Source organism: Cherax quadricarinatus, chromosome 7 (assembly GCF_038502225.1).
Source record: "Cherax quadricarinatus isolate ZL_2023a chromosome 7, ASM3850222v1, whole genome shotgun sequence".
NCBI lineage: Eukaryota > Metazoa > Arthropoda > Malacostraca > Decapoda > Parastacidae > Cherax > Cherax quadricarinatus.
The window spans coordinates 58,850,319-58,861,258 of record NC_091298.1 but is presented as its reverse complement, the minus strand read 5'-3'; the positions used below and the strand labels follow the sequence as shown (position 1 = coordinate 58,861,258).

Sequence of the window (10,940 nt, the reverse complement as noted above, 5' to 3'; positions counted from 1 at the left end):
GATATAGTTTTGGAGTGGTTGGTGCAATTATTTAATAAATGTATGGAAGAGGGTAAGGTACTTAGTGATTGGCAGAGAGCATGCATAGTTCCTTTGTATAAAGGCAAAGGGGACAAAAGAGAGTGCAAAAATTATAGGGGGATAAGTCTGTTGAGTATACCTGGTAAAGTGAATGGTAGAGTTATTATCGAAAGAATTAAGAGTAAGACGGAGAATAGGATAGCAGATGAACAAGGAGGCTTTAGGAAAGGTAGGGGGTGTGTGGACCAGGTGTTTACAGTGAAACATATAAGTGAACAGTATTTAGATAAGGCTAAAGAGGTCTTTGTGGCATTTATGGATTTGGAAAAGGCGTATGACAGGGTGGATAGGGGGCAATGTGGCAGATGTTGCAGGTGTATGGTGTAGGAGGTAGGTTACTGAAAGCAGTGAAGAGTTTTTATGAGGATAGTGAGGCTCCAGTTAGAGTATGTAGGAAAGAGGGAAATTATTTCCCAGTAAAAGTAGGCCTTAGACAAGGATGTGTGATGTCACTGTGGTTGTTTAATATATTTATAGATGGGGTTGTAAGAGAAGTAAATGCGAGGGTCTTGGCAAGAGGCGTGGAGTTAAAAGATAAAGAATCACACATAAGTGGGAGTTGTCACAGTTGCTCTTTGCTGATGACACTGTGCTCTTGGGAGATTCTGAAGAGAAGTTGCAGAGATTGGTGGATGAATTTGGTAGAGTGTGCAAAAGAAGAAAATTAAAAGTGAATACAGGAAAGAGTAAAGTTATGAGGATAACAAAAAGATTAGGTGATGAAAGATTGGATATCAGATTGGAGGGAGAGAGTATGGAGGAGGTGAATGTATTCAGATATTTGGGAGTAGACGTGTCAGCGGATGGGTCTATGAAAGATGAGGTGAATCATAGAATTGATGAGGGGAAAAGGGTGAGTGGTGCACTTAGGAGTCTGTGGAGACAAAGAACTTTGTCCTTGGAGGCAAAGAGGGGAATGTATGAGAGTATAGTTTTACCAATGCTCTTATATGGGTGTGAAGCATGGGTGATGAATGTTGCAGCGAGGAGAAGGCTGGAGGAAGTGGAGATGTCATGTCTGAGGGCAATGTGTGGTGTGAATATAATGCAGAGAATTCGTAGTTTGGAAGTTAGGAGGAGGTGCGGGATTACCAAAACTGTTGTCCAGAGGGCTGAGGAAGAGTTGTTGAGGTGGTTCGGACATGTAGAGAGAATGGACCGAAACAGAGTGACTTCAAGAGTGTATCAGTCTGTAGTGGAAGGAAGGCGGGGTAGGGGTCGGCCTAGGAAAGGTTGGAGGGAGGGGGTAAAGGAGGTTTTGTGTGCGAGGGGCTTGGACTTCCAGCAGGCAATGCGTGAGTGTGTTTGATAGGAGTGAATGGAGACAAATGGTTTTTAATACTTGATGTGCTGTTGGAGTGTGAGCAAAGAAACATTTATGAAGGGGTTCAGGGAAACCGGCAGGCCGGACTTGAGTCCTGGAGATGGGAAGTACAGTGCCTGCACTCTGAAGGAGGGTGTTAATGTTGCAGTTTAAAAACTGTAGTGTAAAGCACCCTTCTGGCAAGACAGTGATGGAGTGAATGATGGTAAAAGTTTTTCTTTTTCGGGCCACCCTGCCTTGGTGGGAATCGGCCAGTGTGATAATAAAAAAAAAATAATAATAATAATAATTCTAGGTAGTAGGTTGGTAGACAGCAACCGCCCAGGGAGGTACTACTGTCCTGCCAAGAGAGTGTAAAACGAAAGCCTGTAATTGTTTTACATGATGGTAGGACTGCTGTCCATTTTTCTGTCTCATAAACATGCAAGGTTTCAGGTATGTCTTGCTACTTCTACTTACACTTAGGTCACACTACACATACATGTACAAGCATATATATATACACACCCCTCTGGGTTTTCTTCTATTTTTTTACTAGTTCTTGTTCTTGTTTACTTCCTCTTACCTCCATGGGGAAGTGGAACAGAATTCTTCATCCGTAAGCCATGTGTGTTGTAAGAGGCGACTGAAATGCCAGGAGCAAGGGGCTAGTAACCCCTTCTCCTGTATATAATACTAAATGTAAAAGGAGAAACTTTCGTTTTTCCTTTTGGGCCACCCTGCCTCAGTGGGATACGGCTGGTGTGTTAAAAAAAAAAAAATAATAAGAATAAAATTAACAGTTTATTTATGCAAGATTTCAGGTACGTCTTGCTACTTCTACTTACACTTAGGTCACACTACACATACATGTACAAGCATATATTTTCTATCTAGTTCTTGTTCTTGTTTATTTCTTCTTATCTCCATGGGAAAGTGGAACAGAATTCTTCCTCCGTAAGCCATGCGTGTTGTAAGAGACGACTAAAATGCCGGGAGCAAGGGCCTTGTAACCCCTTCTTCTGTATAAATTACTAAATTTAAAAAGAGAAACTTTCGTTTTTCTTTTTGGGCCACCCTGCCTTGGTGGGATATGGCCGGTTTGTTGGAAAAAAAAATAGTTTATTTCAGCATGATACAATATTTGTACAAAGGAGAATGACATTTGGGTGTACATGCCAAAATCCCCTATATATACAGAGCATTTTGGGTAAACTTAAGACTAACTTAAGATTAATAAGGCAATAACAATAAGTGTAAATTTAGAAGTTTACAATGAAAACAGGAGAACTGATTATTCTATTAGTTCATGCTATATGTCTTTAACAAGTTTAATTGAGAGGAATTACAGGTCTGATTAGTTACATCAATGATCATGATTTAATTAAAATCCATTCTGCAGAAAACAATAAAAATCTTTTGGAGAAAAGATAGAATTTTCCCATTGATAAGCATTTAACCCTTTGACTGTCGAAGGGCCCAATCCTGAAGTGTCTCCTGGTGTCGCAAAATATTCGAAAAAAAAAAAAAAATATTTTTTCTTATGAAAATGTTAAGATTATTTTTCTGATTGTTTTAGTCCCCCCAAAAAAATTTTCCCATCAGTACTTACCGAGATATAGAGGCATGAAGTTTGCAGAAAATGAGCCGCGTATGGCAACAGCAGCGACTGCCGCTCACCCGGTAAACTTTAGTTTACTTGTATTTGAAGGTTTGTTGTTTTTCTCACTATTTTATTTTTTCACATAACTTATGTGGCCTGTGAGACCAAAGTAAGGTGCAATGTACATATATACACTCGTTGTATACAACACAATAAGCACACAAACATAATTATCAATATATTGTTTACAAAACTTGTTTACAAAAACAAAATACAAAAAATTGTTTATTACTATTGTTCTATAATATATATACCAATATACAGTCACTGAACATACTCCTAGAAGTTCTGCAGCTTGTGGAACTCTCTGAAACATGGTGTCATACACAGTGGTGTTTTACACTCCTCACACATAAAACATGGTGTCATACACAGTGGTGTTTTACACTCTCACACATAAAATCAGTGTGTGTGCATTTTTGTTGAATTTTTTTTTTATGTGCAAAGACAAAACACCTCGTCTGAGCAGCTTTCTTCAAAGTATTAGCAGGCAGTTGTGTTATGTAGTTATCCTAGGTAAATGGTCGTGTGTCATCATTCCTTCCTAATTTCCTTCATTCCTTTCCTACCTGGAGGGCATTCCACCTCTCTTCCTACATTCCTTCATCTGTCCTTCATTACTTTTTTCCTTCCTTTCATCTAGTCCTTCCTTCATTCCTGCCTTCCCTTCTTGCTTCTGGTTTCTATAATATATATACACATATATAGTCACTAGATACTTTCATAAAACTCCTATTATCACCCTTCAGCAAGCTTGTCTTGTGTGCTAGTGTGTGGCTTATAATTGTTTTGAGTCAGGAGTCCGCAGCTGTCAAAGTGACATTGTCTCATTAGTCACTCCCCCTACCGCTGTCAAAACAATGGGGTCGGATGCTGCTTCCCCCTCCATTCTATCTAATTATCTTTCTCCCTCATTCTATCTCTTTCAATCTGTCTCTCTTTCTCTCTCTCTGTCTATCTCTGTCTCACAGGTACACATAAATACAACTATACATAGTGTAAATTACCTAGGATAACCCCAAAAATCCAGACAAAGTGCTATACTCTGCTTGAAGATGTGAGTAAACGTGATGATGACACAGTCTTGTGGCTCTCTCTGAGACAGAGCTAGATGGATAGACAGGGAGTTTGGCAGACAGACAAATAGACAGACAGACAAATGTTTGTTCGTCGTCATCTCCTCCTCCTCCTCCTTCTCCTCCTTCTCCTCCTCCTCCTCCTCCTCCTCCTCCTCCTCCTCCTTCTCCTCCTTCTCCTCCTTCTCCTCCTCCTTCTTCTCCTTCTCCTCCTCCTCCTGGCTCTTGACAGATGGACAGCTGCCCCCCTCCCTCCACCCTCGTTTACGCTCATCAAAGGTCAGCTCTTATCAGATGTTATCTCCCCTTATCTTGTCACTGTCATGGGGTGAACTGTTTTCATGCCTCAAGGGAACATATTATTACATATTATTATTATTATTAGGTATTAGGTATTATTATTATTCTTCTTCTTCTTCTTATTCTTCTTCTTCTTCTTCTTCTTCTTCCTCCTCCTTCCACCTTCCTCCTCCTCCCTCCCTTCTTCCTCCTCCTCCCTCCTTCCTCCCTCCCTCCTTCCTCCTCCTCCCTCCCACCTCCTCCCTCCTTCTTCTTCTTTCTCCTCCCTCCTTCTTCCTCCTCCCTCCTCCTTCCTTCCTCTTCCTCCTTCCTTCCTCCTCCTCCTTCCTTCCTCCTCCTCCTTCCTTCCTCCTCCTCCTTCCTTCCTCCTCCTCCTCTTCTTCCTCCTCCTCTTCTTCCTCCTCCTCTTCTTCCTCCTCCTCTTCCTCCTCCTCTTCCTCCTCCTCCTCCTCCATTGCTTTTGGTCTCAAACTCCTCGAAATCATGAAATTGATCTTCATTGACACTTCCATCTGTGTTAGAGCATCACTTGGGAAGAGAAGAGTCCCAGATTTGCAGGGAAGTCATATATTTCTTACCGCTAGACATGCTGAAAAAGGACGACTGAAATGGTATTCCCACAATGCACCACTGGCTCCCCGATTTTTTTTATATGGTGCACACTGACCATGGAGACCCATTCTCTCACATGTGGGCCTACCAACTTTCTCCTGCTTGATTTGAAGCCGCTAGAATTTATGCGTATAGATACGTCAAACACGGTATCTCCTATGACGTACATATACGACCGTGACAGTCAAAGGGTTAATAACTCTGTCAGATAACAAATTTACCAACTAAATGTATGAGAGTTCACTGCTGCCATCTTAATACGTGCAGCCTAATCACTTATAAATAAACACTTAGTAGCTGTATAGGAGGGCTCTGATTTACAGTGCTTCACTTTACAGCATTCTGCTAATGCAGCAGTTTTCAATTATACTCGTTCTTCATTTATTCAAACTTCCCTCAATAAATATATTCATCACTCACTATAAGCTAAGGATGAGAATATTTTAATTAAGGTTAATAATGTGTGTACTGTATGTGCATATTTTAGGCCTAGATCTATTTCTCACTTAATATATGATAGTGTAAACATGTTATCAGGCTTTTATATGTATTTGAAAGTGAAAAAAGGCTATATTTCACTTTAAAGTGATTTTTGCTTTACAGCAGTAGCCTGAAACTTAAACTGCCATAAAAGCAGGGCCCTCCTGTATTAACAACAACTTAATACCATCTTTATTAACCCTTTCAGGGTCCGTCCCGTAGATCTACAGCTTCACGTTGAATGTCCAAACCGTAGATCTACGCCAAAATTCTAGCGCCGTCAAATTTAGCGCAAAAGTGCTCATAGGCCTACATGTGAGAGAACGGGTCTGCGTGGTGGGTGTGCACCATAAACAAAAAATCTAGGCGCCCGCATAGCATTGTGGGAATGCCGGCTCAGTTACCCTTGTTCACCATGCCTTGTCGCAAGTCAGCTCTCACTCACCGGAAAATTGGGACTCTCCTCTTCCTATCTGATAGTTCTGACACTGATGGAAGTGGAAATGAAGACGAATTCTATGGCTTTGATCAGTTAGTGACCGAAAGGAATGACCAGGATATCGATAATAGTGCAGAAAACCCTGACAATCCTTAACCTTCTACCTCTGGTGTGGGCACTCGTGACTCACGGTCGGTTGTGCCTCAATGCAAGAGAAAACTAATATTTTCGCGTGGCCAGGCCTCTGACTTCAGTAATGATGATGATAGCGACGTGGATTGTGATTTTATTGCGCTTGACGATCATTCGAGTAGTGATAGTGAAGAATCATATTCACCAGTGAAGCGTCGGTATGTTCGCCGCTGCATGCGCTCGGGTAGTGTGCCCTATGCTGTGCCCAGGGGACGGAGTACATCCTGTGGCCCTACACCAGGTTTAGATAGTGATAGTGAGGATGATGTAGCTACACTTGGCATGGATAGACCACAGGCATCAGTAGATGGTGGTAGTGGTGATGGTAGTGGCACCGCCATGCGTGACTCACCAGCCCAGGCTGGGACCCACGCTGCTGACTCGTCAGTTCAAGGACAAAGCAGAGCATCAGCCACCAGCCCACCACAACCACAACCACCCGCACAACCAGCCTATGATGTCCAGTATCCACCAACAAACCGTATCTGGGATTGGCAGCAAAATCCCAATTTTGTTCCCAAGCCCCACCACTTTGATGACTCTCAAAGTGGAATTCTACCTACTTGTCCCCTTGGAACCACGGCCAATGAACTGGAATTCTTTGAATTATTCTTTGACCAGCCATTGATGGAAACTATTGTCAGGGAAAGTAATAAGTATTTTGAGTACACCATGGCAAATACGATCATATCACCACAGTCAAGACTACACAGGTGGAAAGAGACGACTGTTGCAGAAATGTATTTGCTTTTTGCAACAATAATGCTTATGCCTCATGTCTATAAGCATAATATAAAAGCATACTGGTCCACAGATCGGCTAATTTCTACCCCGGTCTTCAGTGAAATCATCCCAGTGAACAGGTTTATCTTACTGTTACGTATGTTGCACTTCTCTGACAAAACCAGGCCTGACAAAAGTGACAGGTTATACAAGATTAGAAATGTTTTCATTTATCTCAAACAAAAGTTCAGCATATACTTTTATCCATTCAAGAATCTTGTAATTGACGAGTGTTTGATTTTGTTCAAAGGTAGACTGTCATTCAAGCAGTATATACTGAGCAAGAGGAAACGCTTTGGTATAAAACTGTTTGTACTCTGTGACTGTGACAGTGGCCTGGTGTTGGATATTGTTGTATACACGGGAAGTAAAACATTAAAAGATACCAAGATGTTATTGGGTATCTCAGGTGACGTAGTGAGAAACATGATGGCACCTTATCTTGGTAAGGGGCATACATTATATACCGATAACTGGTACACAAGCTCATTACTCAGTGATTTCATGCGAGTGAACAAGACAGATGTGTGTGGCACAGTGCGTTCTAATCGTAAACATATGCCCAGGCTCAATGCAGGTGCTCATGGTGATGACGTGCAGGTGTTTACTGCCAATGACATCATGGCATTATGGTGGCATGACAAACGAGATGTCACATTGTTGACAACCATTCACCGTAATGAAATGCAAGACAGTGGCAAAGTTGATCGAGTGACTAATGAACGTATTCAAAAACTAGTGACAGTGATTGATTATACACAAAACATGCGCTTGGTTGACAAATGTGACATGCAGATTGGTTTTGTTGATTGTGTTCGTAAGAGTTACAAGTGGTACATGAAACTTTTCTTCCATCTCATGGACATTTCAATGCTCAATGCATATAATATGTACCAAATAAAGACTGGCAACAGACCACTGTATGGTGAATTTTGTTTGTCTGTTGTCAGACAACTCAGAATGAAGTACCAGGTAAGAACACCTGCTATACAACAAGGTCCTCGAATTCCTCAGGATATACCCAAGTGTTTGAGGAGGGAAGGTGATCATTTCATAATACAGTTTCCTTCAACTCAGAAGAAATTTGCTCAGAAGAGATGCATCGTCTGTGCACAAACAAAACGGCAGCAACAAAGACGCAAAGACACTCGGTTTATGTGTGAGGAATGTAAGGTGCCTCTGTGCATGGTGCCTTGTTTCAAGGAGTTCCACAAGCTCCAGCAGTTCTAAAACCATGTCCAGTGATTGTAAATATGTAAATATATGATAGAACATTAGTATTATACAAGATTTGTGCATGTTTATTGTAATAAACAACAGTGGTAAACAATAATATGATAATAACTTTAGTGCGGTTATTGTGTTCAATACAGTGAGTTTATATATATATATACATTATATACAATACTGGTCTCTCAGGCCCCAAATGTTAGTAGGAAAAGAAAAAAATTGGAAAAGAAAAGAAAAAACTATAAAAACCGCTACATAAAGTAATGCGCGTATGTGGAATTCGTCTATGTTGCCGCCACCACATCATTTTGGACAAACTTCTTGGCACTGTATCTCGGTAAGTACTGATCAGAAATTTTTTTTTTTGTCTTATTATCTTCACAAAAATATACTCTTTAATTCTGTAAGAAAAAATATTTTTTTTTTTTTTTCAAAATTTCTTGGACACTGGAGCATCACTTCAGATTTTGGCCTTGGACCCTGAAGGGGTTAACCTCCACTTCATCATGGAGAGGTTGTGCAGAGGACAGACTGATATTAAATGATGCTGTTCCTCAAGGTATTCTTTGTTGTTAGGCAAAATTTTGTAAATATTATATACCTTTATTGAAGGCTAATGCTGGCTTCTGGAAGATATGGAGAAGGAAAGAGGGAGGAGTTAGTGTTTGGAAGGGGAATCCCCCTCCATAAAAACTTTAGGTAGCAAAGCCTTCTCTGGGGTTACTTCCCTTCTTTGTCTTTTACTGCCCGTAGGACCAGGTTGAGTCACTGGACCCCTGTCTACAAAATAACTGTCCAGAGTGCTCTGTTTCTGGCATCTCTAAGATTTCCCTGAAGTGGGACAGGGTTTTGTCACTAAACATGTTGCAGATATGGCTTGTTTCAGCTTTGTCAGGGTGGTACTTTGACAAAACTTTGCACATCATTCCACTTTGCACAAATGTTCTTAATCAATGAAGAAGGCACCTTCTTCACTCCCTCTTCCTCCTCCTCTGAAGCAAGTTCCTCAGTTGCAGTCTGTTGCTGTTCAAGTTGAAGCTCTTGCAGCTCTTCAGTGGTTAGCCCTTCCCTGTGGTCCTCCACCAACTCTTCCACATCCTCGCCACTCACCTCCAACCCCAGGGACTTTCCCAGTGCCACAATAGAGTCCACAGGGTCAGCAGGGTCAGGGACAGGTTCAGCCTCAAACCCTTCAAAATCCCTCTCTTGGACACAATCTGGCCACAGTTTTCTCCAAGCAGAGTTCAAAGTCCTGGAAGTCACTCCCTCCCAAGCCTTACCTATAAGGCTTATGCAATGGAGGATAGCGAAGTGATTCCTCCAGAACTCTCTTAGGGTCAACTGAGTGTCCGAGGTCACTTCAAAGCACTTTGAAACACTGCTTTTGTGTAGAGATTTTTGAAGTTAGATATGACCTGCTAGTCCATGGGCTGGAGGAGAGGAGTGATGTTAGGAGGCAAGAACTTTACTTTTATAAAACTGAAGTCCCTTAACACTTGGTCTTCCAAGTCTGGAGGATGTGCAGGAGCATTCTCTAGTACCAGGAGGCACTTGAGTGGCAATTTGTTTTCCAGGAGGTATTTTTTCACACTTGGGCCAAACACATTATTAACCCACTCTTTGAAAATTTGCCTTGTGATCCATGCCTTATGATTAGCTTTCCACATCACACACAATCTATTCTTCATGACATTGTTTTTCTTGAACACTGGGATTTTCTTAGTGATACATGAGTAAAGGCTACACTTTGAAATTCCCACTAGCATTACCACACAACAAAAGAGTAAGCCTGTCTTTCATAGGCTTGTGTCCTGGCGGTGTCTTTTCCTCCTGGGTAATGTAGGTCCTGTTTGGCATTTTCTTCCAAAACAGGCCTGTTTTGTCACAACTGAACACTTGTTGGGGTTTGAATCCTTCAGCCTCTATGTACCCCTGGAATTCCTGCACAAATTTCTCAGCCGCACATTTGTCAGAACTTGCAGCCTCACCATGCCTTACAACACTGTGTATGCCACTATGCTTCTTAAATCTATCAAACCATCCTTTGCTGGTCCTAAATTCACGAACTGCCGGACTTGTTCCAGGCATTTTCTTTGCAAGATCCTCATGCAACTGACTTGCCTTCTCACAAATAACTGACTCCACAACATTGTCTCCCACTAATTCTTTTTCCTTAATCCACAACAATAATAACTTTTCCATCTCTTCCATTATTGGTGGCCTTTGTTTAGTTAGAAAAGTTACTCCTTTTGCAACATTAGCATCCATGATTTGTTCTTTCTTTGCCAGGATGGATGTAACTGTTGATTTATTCTTGCTGTACATCCTGTACACCCTCACACCACTCTCAAACTTTTCTATCACTTCATGCTTAAATTCCATGGTGTTTCTCACTTTTTTTACCACAGGAACTTTCTTTGGAGCCATGGTTACTTATTTCACAGTTGCACTGCAAAAATAACACACACTACAATAGGAAATAAGCAAATCGAAAAACCGGCTGATTACCGAGTTGGCCGATAACAGAACCAGCCAATAACCGGGGGTCCACTGTATTTGTTCTGCAAGGTATTGTACAGTATCATAATTGATTTATACATGAAAATAATTGTCGTGTATCTAATCTACCCATTAAAATAAATTACTCAAGTGACTGCAGTCTCACAAAGTCATGTTTGCACCCTTGACTTATAACTTTTATGATAAACATAAAATACTTTAAATTTAGCAAGTCATATACAAAAAAAGTTTAATACTTGAATGGTATGCAAGTCACTGAAG

At 41.1% G+C, this 10,940-nt stretch overlaps 1 protein-coding gene across 4 annotated transcripts in view; it reads right to left on the bottom strand.

The window, feature by feature from the left end:
- LOC128687047 (multidrug resistance-associated protein 1-like) overlaps window positions 1-10,940 on the bottom strand; it is a 95,258-nt gene that overhangs the window by 23,007 nt on the left and 61,311 nt on the right. The gene's annotated exons all lie outside the window — the stretch shown is intronic.